The 21,439-nt window shown below is 38.0% G+C and overlaps 1 protein-coding gene across 27 annotated transcripts in view; it reads left to right on the top strand.

Annotated features, from left to right (window-relative positions):
• The window catches only part of NRXN1 (neurexin 1), a 1,120,109-nt gene that overhangs the window by 1,094,230 nt on the left and 4,440 nt on the right, over positions 1-21,439 (top strand). The gene's annotated exons all lie outside the window — the stretch shown is intronic.

A 21,439-nucleotide genomic window follows, 5' to 3' on the forward strand; every position in this document is an offset into this window, starting at 1 on the left:
TAGAGAAATGTTTGAGTCTTCCAATGTCTCCCTAAAATTCAAGTTGATGTGTTTTCACTCTAGGTGATGCATAGTTTCTTCTCCTTCTTTGTGATATGGTGTGACTAACACATCAGTACTGCTTTCCTGCAGCCCTGTACCATCAAGCAGTGGCTGTGGACCCTGAAAATGAATGGATCAGAGCCTGGGTTTGATTCCAAATATTCGTGATACCAAGGATTAGGGTCATTTCCATTAGTTTCCTTTGTAAGCAGTGTTTCTTAAAATTCAGTAATTGTCTTGTGTAGCGTAGGTTAACAAAACCATTGAGGTAGATATGGACTAACCACTGTTGGATAACTCATGACCTCTGTAGATGTCACCTATAACCACAGGAGAACTTCATGTCACAGTAAAATAACTAATCTGGGATTCTTGTGAAGAATATCATTTTAATCTACTCGTTCTGATATTTGGATTAAAAATGGTTCAGGATGCATATCTTATATCTCCTTTTGAATATCACTTCCACCCCCGTCCCCCCACTGATTATAGCTACTTACTCTCAGCACTTAGAGCAGCTACTGAGTGCCAGTGAGGAGCAGAAGCTCAGCTGTCATCTCTCAGCAGGAGAAGGTTTGGGAGGTCCATCCTGGTTGTCTTCTCGTGTTTCTTTCTCTCACCTCCACCTCACATATCAAAATTCTCAGCCTCCAGAACCATCTTTCATACACAGTTATTAGAAGGTGATCTGATATAATCTGATATCATCCATTCGATTCCTCCAGTTTCTTGATCTCTACACCATTCCCTTTTGGTTGTCTAGACAGATGTGGTCCCTTCATGATACCATCCTGGACCACTTTGTCAAAGTCCTGCTTTTGTTTTCATTGGTATTCTCATTCTCTCTGTGTTAGTCAAAAAGGAAAAAAAAAAAAAAAAAGTTACTGCCTTTTTGTCCATGACATCAGTCCATCTATTTGCCTTCTCCCTCCCTCAAATTTCTGCTTTCCCCATTTCTCCTATTCTCACGTGCCCAACCATGACTGTCTTTTTCGTAGCTTCTCTAAGATCTTCCAGCATGGATCATTCATAACTGGGGTCTGGTGTTTGTTACACATTGATATGTGTGTGTGTCTATATTTGTATTTATATTCGCTTTTGTTTTCCCAGTTAGCGTGAGAGCAGTTGATACTTTTTCAGTTTTTTCCACTCCATTAACACAGTGCTGAAAACAATATAGGTTCTTACTAACTATAGTACTGGCTGGTTTTCCTCTGGGCTGAATCCTTCTTCTGCTGTCTGAGTGGAGGCTATCATCCTCTTTATATACAGTCCTCACTTTGAGCACCTAGTAACTCCAGTGTAAGAAGTCTAATTGCACTTAAAATTGTCACTTTTTTTTCCTTCTTGAGCACAGTTAAATGATCCAGTTCTTCTAGCCATTGCTTCTAGGTCTTACTAACCATTCCTTATAGACTAGTTTACTGTCTCTCCCTTTCTCTGGGGACGCCGGCCCTAAGTACAGGATGGTGTGGGTGGGTAAAGAGGAGAGAAAGAAAGAGAAAGATTACTTTTTTTTTTTTTTTTTTTAACCATTTTGACATCCTCCTCTCCTTTTTATTCACCTGGCTTTGTTAAATATTATAACACCATGGAAAGTGAGGAGCAGCTTGTTAATAACCACACTCCAGATATCCTTTCTGCCTCTTTTCTTTACTAATTTATCACTTATCTGAAAGAATCGTGTTTACTTTTCTATTTGTTACTTGTGTATTAACATATAGCTTGCATCCCCGCCACGCAAGAAGAAAAGCTCCGTGAAGCAGGAACTCTGTTTGTGTTGTTCCACACGAGATTTGTTGCATGAATTTTAATTTTGTTCCACAGCCCCAAAGTCTGCTGTCTGATATACAAGACACAGCAGCTACTGACCCCATCTGATGACAGCTACAACACTCTTGTACCAAGGCTAGTTTAACTTCTCATCCTCAGTGTTTCTTTCCTTACTCTCTAGTTTCCAATTCATCAATTCCTCTTAAGGCTTAAACTTCAGATTCTGTTGCTTTAATGGCATCTTCCACTGTAGGCTTTTCTTGTGATCTTACCTCCCCTAGATGGTATCTTGATAGTGTAGTCCATGAATGGTTTCCCTTTCTGTATTACATTCTGTAAGCGTGATCTCTTTTCTACATTGGATTTTTCTATCCAATTCCCTATAATTTTTTTTCATGCCCATCTTTAATAATTCATGCAGTGTTGCTCTTTTGGCATAATTGGCTCTGTTTGTGTGACAACTTCCTGTGAAATTCTTAGTTCATATGATTTTTTTTTCCTATTTTCCAACTGTTTTTTTGCAGTTGAAGAGTCGTTTTTGTTATCCTCTTATAATCTGAATATTGTTTTCTGCTAGGATAGCCCTCCTCCAGGTCTTTGTTTCTTAATGTACTACGTACTTGTTCTCTTAAATAGCTTTTTTCATACTTGCTTTGTGTCTTGAACACAAATGTAAAATAACATGATCAAAAATTGCAGTCGCTGATGTTATTAGACTTTGGATACTGTTAGATATATCTCGATAAAAATCATGATAGAGATCAGCAGGTTGTATTTTGGGAAACTGACTTTTTAGGAAAGTAATATATTGGGTTAAATATTTAGAACTGGATATGCCTACTATACACTTTTGCTACTCCTTAAGCAAGTGAAAGCAGATATTTTTGTAAGGAGATGCATAATTACTTTTACAGGTAGACTGCCCAAATCTTCTGTGTATTTCACACTAATGTCTCTCAGTCTCCCTGAATATTTACATATGAAGTTTCTCTAATCACCGTGACCCAAAACTCTTCCAAAAATAATTTCTTCTTCTCTGAAAATGTGCTATGCTTATCACTTAGGTGCTTTCCTAAGGCTATTAATGAATCAAACAGGAAAAATCTGGCCTCTTCTTGAACACAAGTAACTTAATACCTTTTATGAAGTGCTTGATAAATTTGAATTGCCATGTAATTCCACCCAGATCTCTTAACGAAGAGGGACATTATATATTTGGTGGATTGTCAGTTTCACCATTGACTGAATCATGTTGAGAACTATTGCACACCCACTGCTCTGTTAAACTCTGGGAGAAAAAAATAGAAACTGCACCTTCGGTTCCATTTTACAAAAGGACATCTTTCATTCTACCCCAGATGCTTTTTCAGCTATTCTTTATGATGAACAGGTTCTTTATCTTTGACATTAAAATATCACCTGTTTTTCAGGTTGTTACAAGAATTAAAACTAATATATGTAAGGCATCTACTGCAATGCCTGGCATAAAGTAGAGCATAAATGGTGGCTTTTCTGCTTCCTAATTCAGTTATATGAAAAAGAATATTCAAGCTATTTTTCCCTTTTACATAATGCTGTTACTTTTCCTGGCTGAACATGGGTGGGCAACTGATGAAACCACTCAGGCCTCCTGATGGGAACTGTACATGTTGAAACTAGATCAGGAACAACCCCCCGGGTGGGAACACGTGGAACTCAGTTATACTTGATTCCAGCCACACTGTCCTGTGTGGTTCGCATCAGATGACAATTTCACATTGGTATAAACAGTGTTTTAGAATATGAGAGGGTGGCTGTTCAATCCAGGGGGTCTCATTGAACCCCAACTCTTAGTCGACAGGTGGAAATCAGAAGCAGCCATTGGTAACTAGGTCACAGGCCAACCTCGCCCTAAAACGCCAGGTTTCAGCTGCCTGCACGTGTGACAAAGTGGATGACTTTTCCTTCACGCTTTTTCTCAGAAACACTTGCTCCTTCTGTGCTTTTCCCTCAGCCTAGAGACATGGTTGTTAGATTAAATGAATTAATGTATGGAAAGCATGTTATAGAACAAGGCCTTGCTCATAGTAAGTGCTACATGAGTGTTTGCTGTTATTACTATGTGTATTATATAAATATAAATATTTTCCAAGACTTCTTTTTTCACAGGAACATACGTTTTTGTAAGATAGACTGCTTTGATTTATTAATAAATTGACAAAATGGCAACACTACAAACCACTGAAGTTCCACAGTGACCCTTAATCATGTCAGTACATCTTGATTTTGAGGACTTCTTCTAAATACATCCTTTTCTCAAAACTCCTGAAGAAATTTGAAAAGGTGATTTGTATGTTGATATCTGAGACCTAAATGGAGATAATGACCCTCTTTGGTGTGGGAACTTCTGATGAAAAACTAGTTTGTCATTTGTCACAAAGAGAACAGTATCAGCTTCTTGTTTCCTGGGAGCCCTATTTAGGAAGGACAATTTCCTCTTAGATGTATAATGCTTGGAATAACATGTCTGTTCTCTTTGTGTATGTGTGTGGGCAGGTGGTAGCTAATAGAATATTGGGCCACTCTCAAATCAGTTAAACCTTTGTCAAAGGAGAAAAAGAAAAGTTCTATTAAATAATTTAAAAAACTGGTGTAGTTATAGGAGAAGAAAAGGAATGTCATTTGGGGGGCAAGCTCTTAAACATTAGTTGAACCAATGGGGATGAGGTCATCAGTACAGCCCCTCAGAAAATACTGTTGGTTGCCTGTCAGTTGATCAGGGTTCAGGTTACATGAGTAATGATAGATCACAATAACAACTAATATTTAGTGAAGATCTATTCTGTGTTCATCATTGTTCTTAGTACTTTGTAAACATTATTCTATTTCATTATTTGGCCAAACTGAAATATTTTCATAGCTAGGGAGATTCAGAGAGATTAAGTTACTTTTTGTAATATGAGAGAGAGAATACGCTCTCTAGTTTAGGAGAAGTGGGGTTTTAATTTCTTGGAATGCAGAAGGTTGTTCTTTTAGAATTCAGGCACCTCACAAATATAAGATTAATTTTTTAAATGTTCATTTAAATAATTTCCATGGCTGGCATAAATTTAAATTTGATGGCAAAAGGTCCTTTACATGTGTTACTATTCATTAGGCTAAATTTGCTGCAATTACTGTGCAATTTCATGTGGTTTTCCAGTGTGCTATTTTGAGAAAAGATCAAAGGATTTCTGTTGAACTGATCCCATTAACCACATTAGGAATAAAGATATGTATATTGAACCAGGTGCATCTTTTTATTAAATAAGTAATCACAGTCATTTAAAGGAATATATTACTTATTAGATCATATTTTTTAGAGCCTGATTAGAAGATAATTTTGTGCTACATTTAAATTTGGGGCATTTATTATGTAATTATTCAAAAGCGAGTTTAATTAGCCTGTAATAGCCAACACATCGCTGTTAACATGGGGAGTTTTGAGGTGCAGCCAGAAAAACAGCAGTAATGAGTGCTCCATTTTTGGAAACACCTAGAGCATCTCCTGAGCAGAGTCAGACCAGAGTCAGTGGCGAGGGCCTAGCTAATCATGTAGGTGCAGGACAGGGCATCTGGAGTTTGGGCTCTGATGAGCTAGGTGGCTTTCAGTGTGTGACATGCTGGTGGAAGAACTGCTTTTTTCCATATTAATTCTCCAGACAACTGGAATAAAAATGAAATGCTGTATGGTTAAAATGGAAGAAAGACATTAGACATCATTTGCACTTCTTCCCCTGTTTTTCTGAGAACAGTAATGTCAAAACAAAAATTACATTGGACAAAATTAAACAGACAAGGGAGATCTATTCAAGAAGATTGCGGTAGAAGGAGCCCAAAATTCAATCTGAGCTCAATTCACTGTGAAAAACAAAACAAACCAAAACTGGAAGGTTTTTAAGAGCTGGGGTGGAGGGATCATAGACCATAGACCTTCTGTGTCGGCTGATTGGCTTCACCCAAAGGAAGAATAAACCCTTTCCTTCAAATATCTTCAAGACTGAAGGTAGCTTTATGAGTTGGAGTAACATGTACCCCCTCAAGGTAGGCTCCTATTTTCCCCACAGAAATTGGAAGATGGGGAGCTATCTTCCTTGAAGGTTATATTTCAAAGTGAGGGCTCCTAGGTCCTTGAGAAAAATAGTCCTGGGTTATAACACTGAAACGAAGCTTTAAAAATATTTACACATCAAAGGTAGAGAAGGAATTTGGATTTACCAGTTTTCTAAAGTAAATGCTCTAAGGAAAGAGAGGCCAGGGCCCTAGAGGCAGGAAGAAGCCTGTCTCAAGTTTGCCCAAGCCTAAGGTCTTGGTCAGTGAAGGCAATTCCACCTTTTCAGGCAACTGATTTCCTTTACCAAAATTTGTTCCTACCAGGAGATCAGTAGAAAACAAAATAACAAACGAAATATGGTTTCTGTTTGTTTTCAGAGCACAGCCATTTTTACTTAACGTGAACGATTTTCACCTTCCTATGATTTGATCATTTTTGTTTAACAGTATAATGGAGTGGATCATTGCCCCACACTGGAAAAACTTGAAGAGCATTTTGTGAGAATTGTGATATGCAACAGGGAGTGAGTTGTGATTGTAACTTTGGAGTCAGATAGAACTAGCTCGAGTTGCAGCTCTTCCTGGTCTTGGGGAAGTTACTTAGCGTCTTTGAGGCTCAGTAGCCTGTGCCAGTGAACCCATTATCCTGACTTGTAGTGAGGCCCCTCACAAGGCAGACAGATTTCCAGATCTGGGTGGAAAATGGGTACAGTCCCTTTTGCTGTTAGAGAGAGCGGGCTCTATTCACACATGTAAACTAACTGTGCTTGGCCACTTACAGTAATTACTTAGCAAGTAAGTGAGTTTGCTGAGTTAGATTAGACATTTACCTGAAAGTCCGCAGGGGCTTCCTTGGCAGTCCAGTGGTTAAGACTCCACTCTTCCACTTCAGGGGGCATGGGTTTAGATCCCTGGTCGGGGAACTAAGATCCCACATGCCACACGGTGTGGCCAAAAAAAATTAAAAAAGAAAAGAAAGTTTGCAAAAAGTGCATGACTGCTAATACAGAACTGTCCTACAGTAATTAACAGAAAAAATCTACTCAGTCATGTGTATACCATAAATTTCTAGGCAGCCTACATGTATCCAGCCTTAAAACATTAATAACCTTTCACAAGTCCTTATTAGAAAATGCTAAAATGCCATAAGAGCCTTTCTAAAGCGTGACGTGTCCTGTTGAGCTTTGGAAGGAGAAAATGAGATACACTGCCGTGCTTTGAAATATTCACCAACCTTGAAGGAAGAAATGCGGCAGAGCTTTAGAAAAATAAAGGGTAAGTCTACCTCTTATGGAAACATGAAATGCAGGAAGAGTGAAACCATGTTCTCTTGTAATTTGTGTCCAATATCTGCGTTGATAATGAAATTGGTTTCCTGTGGAGTTTTCTTGGTATTTATTAATTACATTTCCTCAGATGGTATCAGAGGTAAAGCGGCATATTCTGAATACTGCACTACAGGACATGCTGCCCCCGTGAAGAGCCAATACGCTTTCTTTGTTGGTTCACGTGCTTCAAAGACCAGCAAATGCTACAATAGGCTTTAGTCTGCAGGTCTCATCTCATGTCATCTGACTTGTTGGTCAGATCACTTTCATCATTAGTAGCTCCTTACCCACCCTCAGTATTATAAGAAGCCTGGCATTGGTAATAAGAAAGACAAGAGTACTTTATGAAATTGCCAGGTTAAGAAAAGGATGTATTAAAGATGCCAATACAGCCAGAAGCCATCAGTTAAATTTAAAAAATTAATAGAAAGAGAAGGAGCAATGTCACCACCTCTCTGAGCATACTAAAATCTTACATTTCATCGACCAGACTTTGGAAAGCAGACTGAGTTCACGTCCCAGTTCAGCCACTTGCTGTGTCATCAGAAGCAAAACACTGAACCTCTGTGTACTTGACTTTTTACATCTGCAAAATGACATGAATGATGTTAAATACTCATGATGTTGTTATGCTGAAAGAGACAATCCATGTAAAGCCCGTAGTGTTGAGTCTGCCACCTAGAAACTTTGATAGTATGACTTAGCTTTTATTAGTAGTACCAGCAAATTAACTGAGGAGTCAACCATATTATAAATGGAAATAAACCTATAGCCACAGGCAAGAAGGGGAAATGTTAGTAATTGGCACTTTAGCATCTACAATAAAAAGCTTTTTGAACTCTTTTCTGAATTCTAGCAGCATCAAACTTTTCTCAGTAGCCACTATGAAGCTAGTAAGACAAGAGCAGTGCTTCATTTGGATGGATGTAGGTTGCTAGGATGGGAAGAGGGCACATGTCATCTGCTATTCTTAGTTTTGGAGGAAAACAATGCAGGTCGCTGCCCCACAGAGCTTTTGAGAGAAGGAATGATTCGCTTTCCTGCGTGCTATTGTAATCTGCTTGCTCTGCCTCCTAAAATATTCGGAACGTTCTGGGCTGCATGACTTAACCAGGCAGAGCCGCCACACCCCCTCCCCCAAAGATGGATGGCTTTTCTTCCGTATTTCCCAATTCTAGGCTTGACATGCCTCCTTCTAATGGGCTCAGTGGGGAAACTGTCTAATCTTTCACCTTAGCTATTGCACTTTCACCAAAAAGAGTGTGACTTTCCCCAACAAAAGAAAATTGAGATAGCAATAGCTTCACGACAGGAATATAAAGATGATCACCCAAAGTGAGGAGACCCAGTTTCAAATCAGGAAAACCGCATGCTGCCCTGTTACCCAGAATGACCTGCACTTACATAAACACTATACAGAAACTCTGGGTGAGAGGCAGTGCCCCTAGGACCCAGCATACAACTCTGCTACAGAGACTCTACCGTGGATTGCATCCAGAGTAGAACATGGAATTCCAGATCAGGGAAGGAAGGAGGTCAAGAAGAAATGACCTAACAATTTTAGAAAGAAACCCTAAAACCTAATCAAAAGAGTTGTTATTTCCATGATAATAAGCCCTTCTGTCAGGTATTACCAAAGAGTGGTCTTAGATGATTGATTTCTTAATGCCTAAAAACATAAAATCTCATAATAAAATTCTGAAAGAAGGAGAAATTTAATTCCCTCCAACCACGGGAGCCAGAGAGCACTGATCCGTAAAGACAGAATGTTTCACAGATAAACAGAAACAAGCTCCACATGCAGCTTAACAATTAATGGCCTGAAACCACAGGCCTCATGGTATAAATGGTTGTTTTGCCGCCTGAATTGACAGGGCCTCCATTCATGAAAGGGGAGTCCCTGAATACAGAGATCCTCTTGGAGATAGTGTCTGTGGTGGTCACTGCCACAACTGATTGAGCCATGGTGTGTGCTGTCCGTATCACAGAGTTGTCTCATTGTTGGGAAGGCTGCCGATTCAATACCTTTTGTGTGGAAGACACAGGAAATATAATCGGACCCTCGTTGTTTTTTTTTTTCTTTAAATTTACTTATTTATTTATTTATTTTTGGCTGTGTTGGGTCTTCGTTTCTGTGCAAAGGCTTTCTCTAGTTGCGGCGAGCGGGGGCCACTCTTCATCGCGGTGCGCGGGCCTCTCACTATCGCGGCCTCTGTTGTTGCGGAGCACAGGCTCCAGACGCGCAGGCTCAGGAGTTGTGGCTCACGGGCCCAGTTGCTCCGCGGCATGTGGGATCTTCCAGGACCAGGGCTCGAACCCGTGTCCCTGCATTGGCAGGCGGACTCTCAACCACTGCGCCACCAGGGAAGCCCCCCTCGTTGTTTTTTACACAGCACTTTATCCTTCTCAGAGCACTGGCACATTTATCCACCTGGTGGGATCCTCACAGGGACCCTGGGAGATAAATAATGTATCACCATTATGTCTCTGATGAAAGAATGTAAGCAGAGGGTAATGAATTGCTAAGGGTCACTCAGTAAGTTAGGGGCAGTGCTTGGACTAGAATCTAAAAAAATTCTTTTTTACCACTTTTTTGCTATGCTTTCCTAAGACTCTGTGGGAATGCAAACTCCTTTTACTGGAAAGGACAGATAGATGGCAGGAGGTGTGGTGGAATGTGGCTGGAAGAGGTGGAAATGGACGTCTGCTTAGAAGAGAGGCCTAAAGGGTTCAGTTCTACAGGGAAGGGAAAACTTGGGAATACTAACAAATGGTTTTACAGTCATAAGTGCCAACACGTTGAATGTATGAAACTGTAATAGCCACAGACACACCTGAGTTTGAATCCTGGCTATGCCACTTGGGAAGCATACATAGCATAACCTCTTTGAGACTCAGTTTCCTTTCCTGTAAAGTCATGATAACAACTACCGAGTTGTTATGAGGAAAAAATTAAATAATGTGTGTAAAGTACACAGCCCAGAGCCTACCGTATAATAATAATTCAATAAAGGTAACAGTTGCTAACTAAATAAATAAAATAAGAAAAAATTTTCAGCCTTGCAGTGAGTCAGAAGGCATAGTAGCCGTGTTGAGCATCAGTTGACAGTTAAGTCACATGAAATTATTATATCTACTAAGGGTAAATCCGTGTACCATTTGGGAGGAAGTTAACAAAGGGGGTTTTAATAATGCAATACATTTAAGTAAGTTAATCCCAAGGTATTATGAAATCTTCCCTGGAGCTCTGCAGAAGCCTGATTTTACCTATAAATTATGAGAAAATAAAGGTGACTGGAGCAACTTCTGTCAGAGAGTTGGAAGGAACGCAGCAATATTCACATGCACACGTGCGTGTACACACACTCACATACACACCCCACATTACTCCAGCTATAATCGTAGTGGCACCTTTGTCCTCCTATAAACCAGGTTTCCCTCAAATTCCAGGTTCCAGTCTTGAGGATTCCTTGGAATGAATCCCGTGGTTTGTGTAAAGAGCGACTGTTCAACTTTCTACATGTAAAAAAGTAAAATACATCTTAAGAAAAGTGACTTCTGGGTGTATGTATTTCCGGGTGTTTTAGTCAATGACCTCCCAGAAAAAGAAGCTGTTTTGCTATCAAAGAGTTTAGTTGAGTAGAGATCAATAACGGATAGTATCATCTCCATTTCAAAATATAGCTCCTCTTGCGTTTTCTGAAATGTGGTACATTTTTATGAAAAACACATGTAGAATCTCCACACTCCCCAGCTTTGAAACTGACTTTCTCAATTACTGCCTATATGGCCTTTCTTCTACTTGACAGTTATGGAAAGTTTGACCTGACTGATGAGGCCCTTTTCAACTTTCTCACTCAAATAGCAACAGGAATAAAAAATACCCTAGAAACTTCTGCAACTGCTCTGCTGAATTTGAGAAAAGAGCTCCAAATTAGCTCTCAACTATTTGTAGTGCTGTGGGTATCAGATAAGGTCAATATAAGTAAGGCATCCAAACAAATCAAACTGAAGACTGCTAACTTGGTGGACTTTAAATAACTTAGTGCTTAGTCACTGGAATTAAGCAGCCTGTACTTGGAGGCATAGGGAAAGTAAATGCAGATACAATACTTGCGTTGGTGCACATTGATCCCAATTCACTTAAGCAGAGAAGTGCTTTCTGGCTTAATTAAATAAATACCATCTTTACTTCTTTTATTGAAGATGTTATAGGAGGTGGGAGTTAGGAAAGTATTGAGGTAAAAGTATTTTATAAAGAGGTATGTAATTACCATCAATGTTTTACCCACTTGTTTATTACCTTTACTCAAAACGTTGAAATCAAAGATCTCTCACATTTTCTTCATGGTTATATCCACCCCAGTCCACTCCTGAAAATTTATGAACTTACAAAAATCTCTTCCTCTAATCAGTCAGAAAACATACATTGTGCAGCTCATGTGTTCAGCTTTCATTAGATGTTTGTAGGTGAGGGAATTGGTGGAAAAGAGAAATAGAATCACAGGACCCTGTGACTGCTATCAAAGGACTAGCAGTGAAGTCTGAAAGAGAAGAAACAACCCAACAGAAACGAAACACGTAAGTAAGATTTCACAATAGTATAGTATCCATACTAAAATAGTTGATGTAATATGTGGTTGAGAGAAGACTGGGATAAAGATGGATTTTCTCCAGATTCTCCCATATGTCTTCTTGATTCTGTTCTTGCCAGCTTCAGGCCATCCTATCTCATATCTTATTTCTTGAGAAATCCTTGCTGGCTTTCCAGGGTTCACACTGGAAGGCGTGGATCCTTCTGCTTTAAGGCTCATTCCAAATAACTTCTACTGAGACTGCCCTTTGCTGATGACCTGTGTAAAGCCTCTCCCTCGTTATTTTCTTAGCACCCAATTTTTGTGCCTTCTTGTGTCATTGAATTTTTTAAATTTAAAATTGTCCTGTTTGTTTTCTTATATCTTCTGTTTTATTTCAAATATACTGAAAGTTCTAAGAAGGTGGAACCCACGGCTGTCTTATGTATGTTGTTATGAACACCTTATGCGGTACCTGGTAAATTGTTGTTACTCAATACATGTTTGTTGAAATTTTTTAATTAATTTTTTCTACTTGATTTTATTTTTTCCTTTTTTCCCATCTCCATTCATTAACCAATGATAACAGCTTGGCATGAATCTTTCATACATCTTTCACCATGTTCCTATGAACATATATAAATATAGGGTTGTTTTTCTCTCTTGCCATAGAAAAATAGAAGCACACTCTATGAATTAAATTTGGTTTTCTACTTCCTAATGTATTATGGACATCTTTTAGGTCAACAGAATTTTCTGTAATTCCTATTTTTAACTCTGTTAAAATTCTAGGCTATAAGTGTGCCATAATTAAGGGTGGCCAATAAATTGTGCAATTATGGCTGAATAATTTATTCAACCATAACCCTGTTAACGAGCATTTAAGTTGTCCTTTTTTCTTTTCTCCTCAAAATGTGATAACAAGCATCCTGTATTTATACATCTGCATGCTGGTGTATTTAATTCTTTAGACTATATTCTCAAACTGAGATTGCTTGATTAAAATATTTGTGTATTTTTTAACTTTACTATTGTAAATTTCAAACATATAATAAATTAGAAGGCATTGTATAATGAACCCACATCCACCCATCAGCCAGCTGCAATTTAATCCTTTTAAATTTTGATAGATGTTACTAGATTACTTTCTAAAAATTATCGAGGAATTCATGTTCTCACCAGCACAACTGTCTGTTTCCCAAGCAAATGTTCTAACCAAATTGTCACTATTTCTTTAATTCTACTTTATTCCTCCCACATTGTTGGCAAAAAAAAAAAAACCCTCCTTATTTTATTTTGACTTCCATTCTAGTGAAATTGAGCATCTTGTCCTACATTTATCACCCGTGTAGATCTTCTATTCTCCACTTGCTTGTCTGTATTTTTGTCCATTTTTCTAGTGGGTTTTTGCCTTTTTCTATAGCAATTGATACATTGATATATTGATAGGTGTTAACTCTTGGTTTGTCATATGTACTACAGATATTTCTCCTCTCCTTTCTCTTCTGCATTTTCACTCTGTTAGTGACACCTTTTTCCACGTAAAACTGTTATTATTTATGGAGTCAAATGTGATGATCTTTTGATATATGGCTTCATTCCATGGACTGTAATCTATGTAAGTTTCAGGTCCACCTTCAACTTTCTTCTCACTTTCCCCCAAAACTCAATATGCTGCCACCACTCTGGCGTTCGTTTAGTTCCTGAAAAGCAAACTCCTTTCTTTCTCAAGGTCATTCCACATGTGGTTCCTTCTGATTAGAAGATTCTTCTGCCCACTTTTCACTGGCCTACTCTCCACTGATTTTCCACGTCTCAGCATAAATGTTACAACCTCAGAAAGGTCTATCTGACTCCCCAGTCTAAATCAGAAACCTCTGTTCTACTCCTGCGTGGTACCTACCATTTTCCTTCATTACACATGTTCCGGTTATTGCTTTAAGCCTAACTGTGTGATTTTTGTTGTATGTCTCTTTCCCTCATTATATTTCAGCGTCCATGAGGGCAGACGTCAAGTGTGTTTGGTTAACTCCTCTACCCCCAGGACCTAGTATAGTCCCTGGAACATAACTGTAGCTCACCATATAATTGATGGACAGCAGGAGGGAATATTCTTAGAGAGAACATCACAAAAGATGGAGCATTTAAGCTAAGTCTTGAGAAATAAGTAATATTCAGCCAGGCTAGAAAAAAAAGGGCATATGAGTCAGGCATGAAGGTAGAACTTTTATTGGTGTATGGGAACTGGGAGATGGCAATAAAATTATGACTGTCACTTTCTTTGAGAGAAACGGAAGACAAACTTGAGTAGGTAGCTGCGGCCAGACCATGAAGAGCTGTGGGAACAGTAGTCACATTGGTACTTCAGTAAACACCATGACAATTTCAAGGATTCTAATAAGACCTTATGGGCACAATGACCATGTAAAAAGTCTATGAAGCTTGTAGACGACTAAGCTGTGGACACATAGCCATGATCTTATGGCTTCCCTCAGAGATGAGGGAGAATGTGTATTCCTCTGTCTATTTATTTTCAGTGTCACCAATGTCACACATGATGTGATTGTCCATTGCCTTTTCTGTTCCATGTGGTGCCATCTGAGGTAGCAGCTGTCCTAGTTGGTACTCCCTGTCCTCCAGGCACACTATGAATTTTTCTGTGTTTTGCACCCCTTCTCATGCAACGCCTAGATATCTGGTGAAGAAAATGATCCTCTCAATCCCACAGTGGTGGCCCCTGCATTTCCCTTCATACACGTGACTTGGTGGCTTTGAAAGTAGCAGAGGAAAATGTTAGTCCCAGCAGCCAGGCAGGTAGTAAAGGCTTATTGATTTCCAAGTTCTATCTGAATCTCCAATTGATTGGGTAGGGGTTGAGATGTATCAGGCATGACCTCCTTCAAGCCATTTGTTTGACCTGCAGTAGCAAACAGCAAAATGTGCAGGGCATGGGTGGATCTGGTGAGCAGGGAAGGATTTGAAACATCCGGCATTCAGGCATTCATCACCTCTCAATAAACCACAGTGTGAGTTGAGATGAATGCATATCATATAAATCACTGCCTACCTGCTTTCCTGAAACTGTGGTACTTAAACGTGCATTCTTATGAGTGATTACATCATAATTGTTTCTTTTGGCCTATGTTGTATTGAAACACAAAAATGAAAAAAATAATTTTCTTTTTTGGTGATGGGGAAAACAATTGTGCTAATCTCAATTCACAAACACCACAGGAGCCTACAATTCCAATTTTCTTTTCACAGTATTAGTAAAACTGGGTACTGGAAAAGTCATATCTTCCCTTATAAATCTGAAACCATTTTCAAGGCTAGCTTAGAATTATAATGACTTCACATCTATTAAGACACAGTGCAGAACTGTGGTCTAATGGGATCATTTTAGGCAATTCTTTTTCTTCATTGGTGTGGAGACAGAAATTTTAAATTGATTACTTTTAGTTTAATCTATGATAAAACCAGAAAGACTGGTCAAAGACTTTTAAGTGAGAAAAAAAATTCAGTAAATGCATCTTTCCAATAGTTTTTCAAAAGGATTATTGTAAGGCAGGTGGTCTAATAATTTTCGGATAGCAGAATGATATATGTTGAGCATAATGTTTTATGACCCTGTATCTACTCCTCCTGGTCTGAAATATATAGCTCAAGTTCCATTTTTTTCATCATTGGTATATTTTATTCTTTATTATTTCTTAATATTGGTAATCTCTTACACTTCTTTTTTTTCTTAAAGCTTAAAAGCTGAATTTTCCTTGTTATCAGTATATAGTGAAACTCTTGCTTCATCCTGCATGTGGCAGGGTCATGGCTAATGAGGTACCTATACACTAACAGTCTATATTGAAGAAATAAAACCAGCAATACAAATGGCCTGGAAACAACATTGTCACCCTGCAAAGCTAAGTTTGGAAACAACATAAATATAATCAGATTACAGTGAAAGAATAGCTCATCCAAGTATACAAAATAGTTTCATAAAAGTGACAATTGGAGTGATAAAAAGAACATCTGATGACATGGTTATTGCCTTGGTAAACTCGTCATCGGAAATACAAGGTCCCACCACTCACCGAACCCTCATTTTATGTAACAGGAATTAGGACTTTAAGCATCGTTTCACGTGTAAAACATTATGTAAAAACATAAATCAAGAGCAGGTTTGTTTTTCAATAACAATATTTGATTACATGTTTCTAATCTCAGAATGGAAAGAAAGAATAACTAAAGGATGTCAGATGCTTTCCACTGCACAGTGAAACTTCTTTGGAAAAATGCATTAATATTCAAAAATTTACCTTTCAAAAATGCAGGTTATTTTAGAACTTCAGTTGTGAATCATCTTGCTGAGTCAATGAGGGCTTTATTCTCCCATGTGCATAGACTGTGGTTATGACCAGACACAATCAAACAGTGGCAAACTGGTAAACATAGGCTCCAGTGCAAAGCTGAATGGCCTAATGTGCTCCTCATCTTCCCTGCTTCATAATCAAAGTTTTTTGAAATTGGTCATAAAACATTTGATAAAGCATAGAATTTTATTCTATAAACAAATTTAGAAAGTTAAATTTTAAAATAAAGCGGACCAATATAAAGCACCAAGGCTGTGTTCTAATGAAACAATCACATTGAGACCTTTTTTTTTTTTTTTTGCCATAGGGACATTTTTAAAGTGTGATGTGAAATCAGGAACTTGGCAGTAAGTTTTGTCCCTCATTGAACACCCGGCTGAGTAATGTACCAACTCGAAGAGGCAGAGTCCTGACCCTCGCTGGCCTGGCCTTCTTCCTTTACTGAGTGGGGAGGGACACACCCACTGTGCTCTCCGAGGGCCACCTAGAGGGATATCAAGAGCTGGGAGAGGGATGCAGAGAAGAGGTAGGGACGGGGAGGAATTAGGAGAAAGAATAGACAGGAGCATGGAGTGGGTGACCAAGGACCAGAGGAGCTGGTAAGAAGTAAGACTTGCCACGTGGTCCTCTCCACTCTGTTCTTTAGCCAGTTGTGTCTCTTAAACATGTTTGTTCTATGGTATTTCTTAACGGGATCTAAATTAGTTCCTATTTGGGGAAATCATATTCTTTCACAGATACAGTGCCAAGGACTATCAAAAATAAAGAAGGAACGTACATCAGGACGATTTCTTTTTCTGTGGTGGTAGTTTTAAAATAACTATTCAGCAAGTTTAAGGATAAGTTAAAATTTTAAATATTTCACTTTTTAACTTTTTTTGTGCAGAGCAACAAATGGGTTTATTATTCTTTTTATGTGACAAGGCCCTGGAATATGTCCTTTACACTTACTGTGCATTCTTTACAATGAATTATTACCTGATATGAGTAAATTGGTTTAGGGTATTTACCTTCAGTAAAATGAAGATAGAATTACATGAGAAATTTTTGATTAAGTAAAATAATCTTTTATTATAGTGTCCACATAAACTATGTGTAATTCATGATGATTTTTTTTTATTTTATGAATCATTAAAATAGGGTATATAGGCCTAAACCCTTAGGATATTTCATCTACTCTACTTTTTTTCTACTTTTTTTTTTTTTTTTTGCTAGCAAGCTAGCCTGAAGTCAAAGTATGGGTGGAGTTGAATACTTGCCCATTTCCAGTTACACCGATAACATGTAAATGCCTTGGCTTATTCTTTACCCATCATCAGTCAGTCCTATTGAAGTTTTCCATTGATCTGGGCTCCTTGTACCTCTGAGCCCCATGTAATGAATAGGCTACATTAGCTTAGTTTTACTTACAAATCACTTAACTTTTGACTACTCAGAGACTTACTGCTAATTTATACCTGTTCCTTTCTTTCAGCACCTCTCTTTTTTTTTTTTTTTAACATCTTTATTGGAGTATAATTGGTTTACAATGGTGTGTTAGTTTCTGCTTTATAACAAAGTGAATCAGTTATACATACACATATGTTCCCATATCTCTTCCCTCTTGCGTCTCCCTCCCTCCCACCCTCCCTATCCCACCCCGCTAGGTGGTCACAAAGCACCGAGCTGATCTCCCTGTGCTATGCGGCTGCTTCCCACTAGCTATCTATTTTACATTTGGTAGTGTATATATGTCCGTAACACTCTCTCACCCTGTCACATCTCACCCTTCCCCCTCCCCATATCCTCAAGTCCATTCTCTAGTAGGTCTGTGTCTTTATTCCCATCTTGCCACTAGGTTCTTCATGACCTTTTTTTTTTTTCCTTAGATTCCATATATATGTGTTAGCATACTGTATTTGTTTTTCTCTTTCTGACTTACTTCACTCTGTATGACAGACTCTAACTCCATCCACCTCACTACAAATACCTCCATTTCGTTTCTTTTTATGGCTGAGTAATATTCCATTGTATATATGTGCCACATCTTCTTTATCCATTCATCTGATGATGGACACTTAGGTTGCTTCCATGTCCTGGCTATTGGAAATAGATCAGCACCTCTCTTATATTCTCTTTTACCTGTTTTTTAAGTGTTCTCATCACTGCCACAACAAAGAAAGGGAGACAGAGTGAAAGTAAAATTTAGTTAATTTATTTGTTTTTTAGCACTGCTGAGAAAAAAACACTTGTAGATTTTTAAAAATTATTTAGAATGTCTTGATTTAGTTTACTGGGAAGTGTAAAGAGAATGCAAAATACTCAAATCCATGAGATATAAGAATTGCTTATGGAGGTTTCTGATTAAATTCCTTTCTTCATATTGTCATGAATGGTGAAGAGATGACTGTATTTTTTAATAAAAAAGTTTAACCAAATTATATAAGAAGGCGTTTAGCCTTTTTAGCCATTTATGCTATTATCTACATTTAAATTAATATGAAATTCCTCAGAGATTTTTCAGTGATCATCAAAATAAACCATTAATGACAATCAATATGGGAACCACATTTATAATTCATGAAAATATTTACATTTCTCTAGCCTTTTGTTGCACATCTGGGAGAGATGTCCCATTAACCCTTAAGTGTATAAATACTTCTGATCTTAGCACAGAAGTTAAGAAAATTATCACTTAGCTTTCAGATTGGAAGCATAAACAGAAAAAAAAATTGTTAAATAGTCAGTTAGATATGGAAGCAACTGCATATTCCAAATAGACCTAAAATAATACCTGTGGTGGTTATTAATTTTTAATGTGAATCGGGGAAAAAAGGGATAAAATGTTTCATCATTGGGTTTGTGGAGGGTTTTTTTGGTAGGCTAGTTTTATGATATTTAGAATCTTTGTTTATATATGGGTTACAGAGATGTTTCAGGCCTGCATGCGAAGCAACCTTTTGGCTGGAGTTGCAAAAAAGACAAGTATTTTCCTTCAACAGGAGGCATTTCTCAAATGGCTCTATGGCAAAATGGAAGCATTTGAGGCTTTGCTTTGGTCTTTGTAATCTCATTCTGGTTTTACCACCAGTTTGGTTTTGGTGCGCTCCTTCTACAGTTGTGAAAACATATCAGAACTATCTGAGCCGATAAAAATAAAATTAAAATTCTTTGATAAGATGGTCCATTTACAATACAAATTCCTAAATGGAAAAAAAAGGACATATATATTCTTAGTTTAGAAAATGTAAACCCTGCATTCCATTAAAACTCTCGAGTCTGACTATCACGAGCTACACGATTAGGATTTTTTCTCCATTCTCCCCATTCTTTTCTGACAGACAAAGTGAGGTAATTATGAAAATGTGTTTAAAATGAAAGCATTCCATCAGGTGTGGGGAAATGACTTAGGTAATATTTAAATAAAACCCCTTTTCTAGCTCTTGACAGACCATGGTAAAAGAATGCTTCACAAAATGAGCAAGTAGAAAGTTGTCATTTAGTGAAAGTTAGCAGCTGAGCTAATTGGCAGACTTTGGCAAAGATGACTGTATTTGAGAGAGAAAGTGCTGCCTTTGGTTTGTCAGGTAGTGACAGAGTTCCTGCAGTAGGTTCTATTCTTCTTGAGAGGAAATTAATTTCCTGTAATCAAATGCTGGGGATTATAGTCTTTGTCTCCTTCTGCCTCAGCCACAGAAGCAACTCCAAGGCTTCTTTATTCAACATTACATGAGCTTTTGTAAAACAAGCAGGGATACATTCAGCATACAAAGGTTTCACCTGCTACGTTTTGTAGCTCCAGAACAAATGGCTGCTTTGAGACTGAGAGCTATTCCTTTGTAAGTGACTATATTTGTAAGGCTTTATTTGGGGAAGGAAAGGAAAGTGACGACAAGAAACCCACATTTAGGCAGATGAAATCTTGGTGATGTTTGAAAATCTAATTACAAAGCAGCATAGTGCTATATGGTAGGAAAATGATTCCCAGTAACTAATAGGAACTTTTGTAGAAATATAAAAAAATAGGGACTTCCCTGGTGGTCCAGTGGTTAAGACTCTGCACTCCCAATGCAGGGGGCACGTGTTCAATCCCTGCTCAGGGAACTAAGATCCCACATGCCGCATAGCACGGCCAAAAAAGAAAAAGACCTCTTGCTTAGCCACCTGGAACACCGTTGAAGAGTTTAAGGGTTAGTGGGTATAAAAAAGAAATCCCCCTCTCTATCGGGGGGGAAAAATATATATATATGTATGTATGTATATATATATATATATATATATATATATATACACACACACATACATATATATATGTGTGTGTGTATATATATGTATGTAAAAAATAAAAGTACCATTTTCGCTTTTTTGAACTGTTCAGTTTCTGGTGTGTGTATATATACACACACACACCTTCCACATATACACACTATTTATGCAATCTTGAGATTATTTAAGTTCATTATGCATAATTTACAAAGAATAACATTTTGAAAATTATAGCATTTTTAATTCATCTGAAAAGTTATCTTTTTTCTGTAAGACAAGGGAGAGAATGGAGATTCAGAGAAAGAGAAAACACAATCCTGTGATTGTGAGAGAAAAATGACCTGTGATCAGAGATGGGATAGAATCTTATCTCTCTACAGCTCCTTTTCTTTTAAATTCTTTTAAATAATAATAATAGTAAATTTATTACGTAGAGGAAGAGAGCCGCTCCCCACTCCTGCTATCTCTAAACTAAATCCCAGGACTTTTCTCCCCATCTGTGGTCAGTTTCAGTGCCCGACTAGGCCTTGGAGAAAATAGTAATGCACCCTGGGATCCATTTCTTGTACCCAAGGAAGAACTTTGTACTTTGGAAAGATTGAATGAGGGTTTGTCAGTTAAATAAAAGTGGGGCAGCCAGTCCTTTATTTATGATCATCTACTAGGTACTGAATTTTGACTCAAAACCAGTCTAGATGGTCTTTAAAGTATTTAAAAATATTTTCTTGCTTTCTCCTCTCGAATTTAGTTTTGGTGATCACTCAGCCACTGCCAGTGAATGAATAACATACACACATACTGATGTTAACAAATAAACCTCCAACAGAAAAGAAAATTAGTTGTTTTAGCTTGTAAAATTGTGACTAAAATAACACTTTTATTATTTATTTATTTATTTTTGGCTGTGTTGGGTCTTCGTTTCTGTGCGAGGGCTTTCTCTAGTTGCGGCAAGCGGGGGCCACTCTTCATCGTGGTGCGCGGGCCTCTCACTATCGTGGCCTCTCTTGTTGCGGAGCACAGGCTCCAGAAGTGCAGGCTC

The sequence above is a fragment of the Balaenoptera physalus genome (assembly GCF_965194825.1).
Source record: "Balaenoptera physalus genome assembly, chromosome: 15".
In the NCBI taxonomy this organism is placed as follows: Eukaryota; Metazoa; Chordata; class Mammalia; order Artiodactyla; family Balaenopteridae; genus Balaenoptera; species Balaenoptera physalus.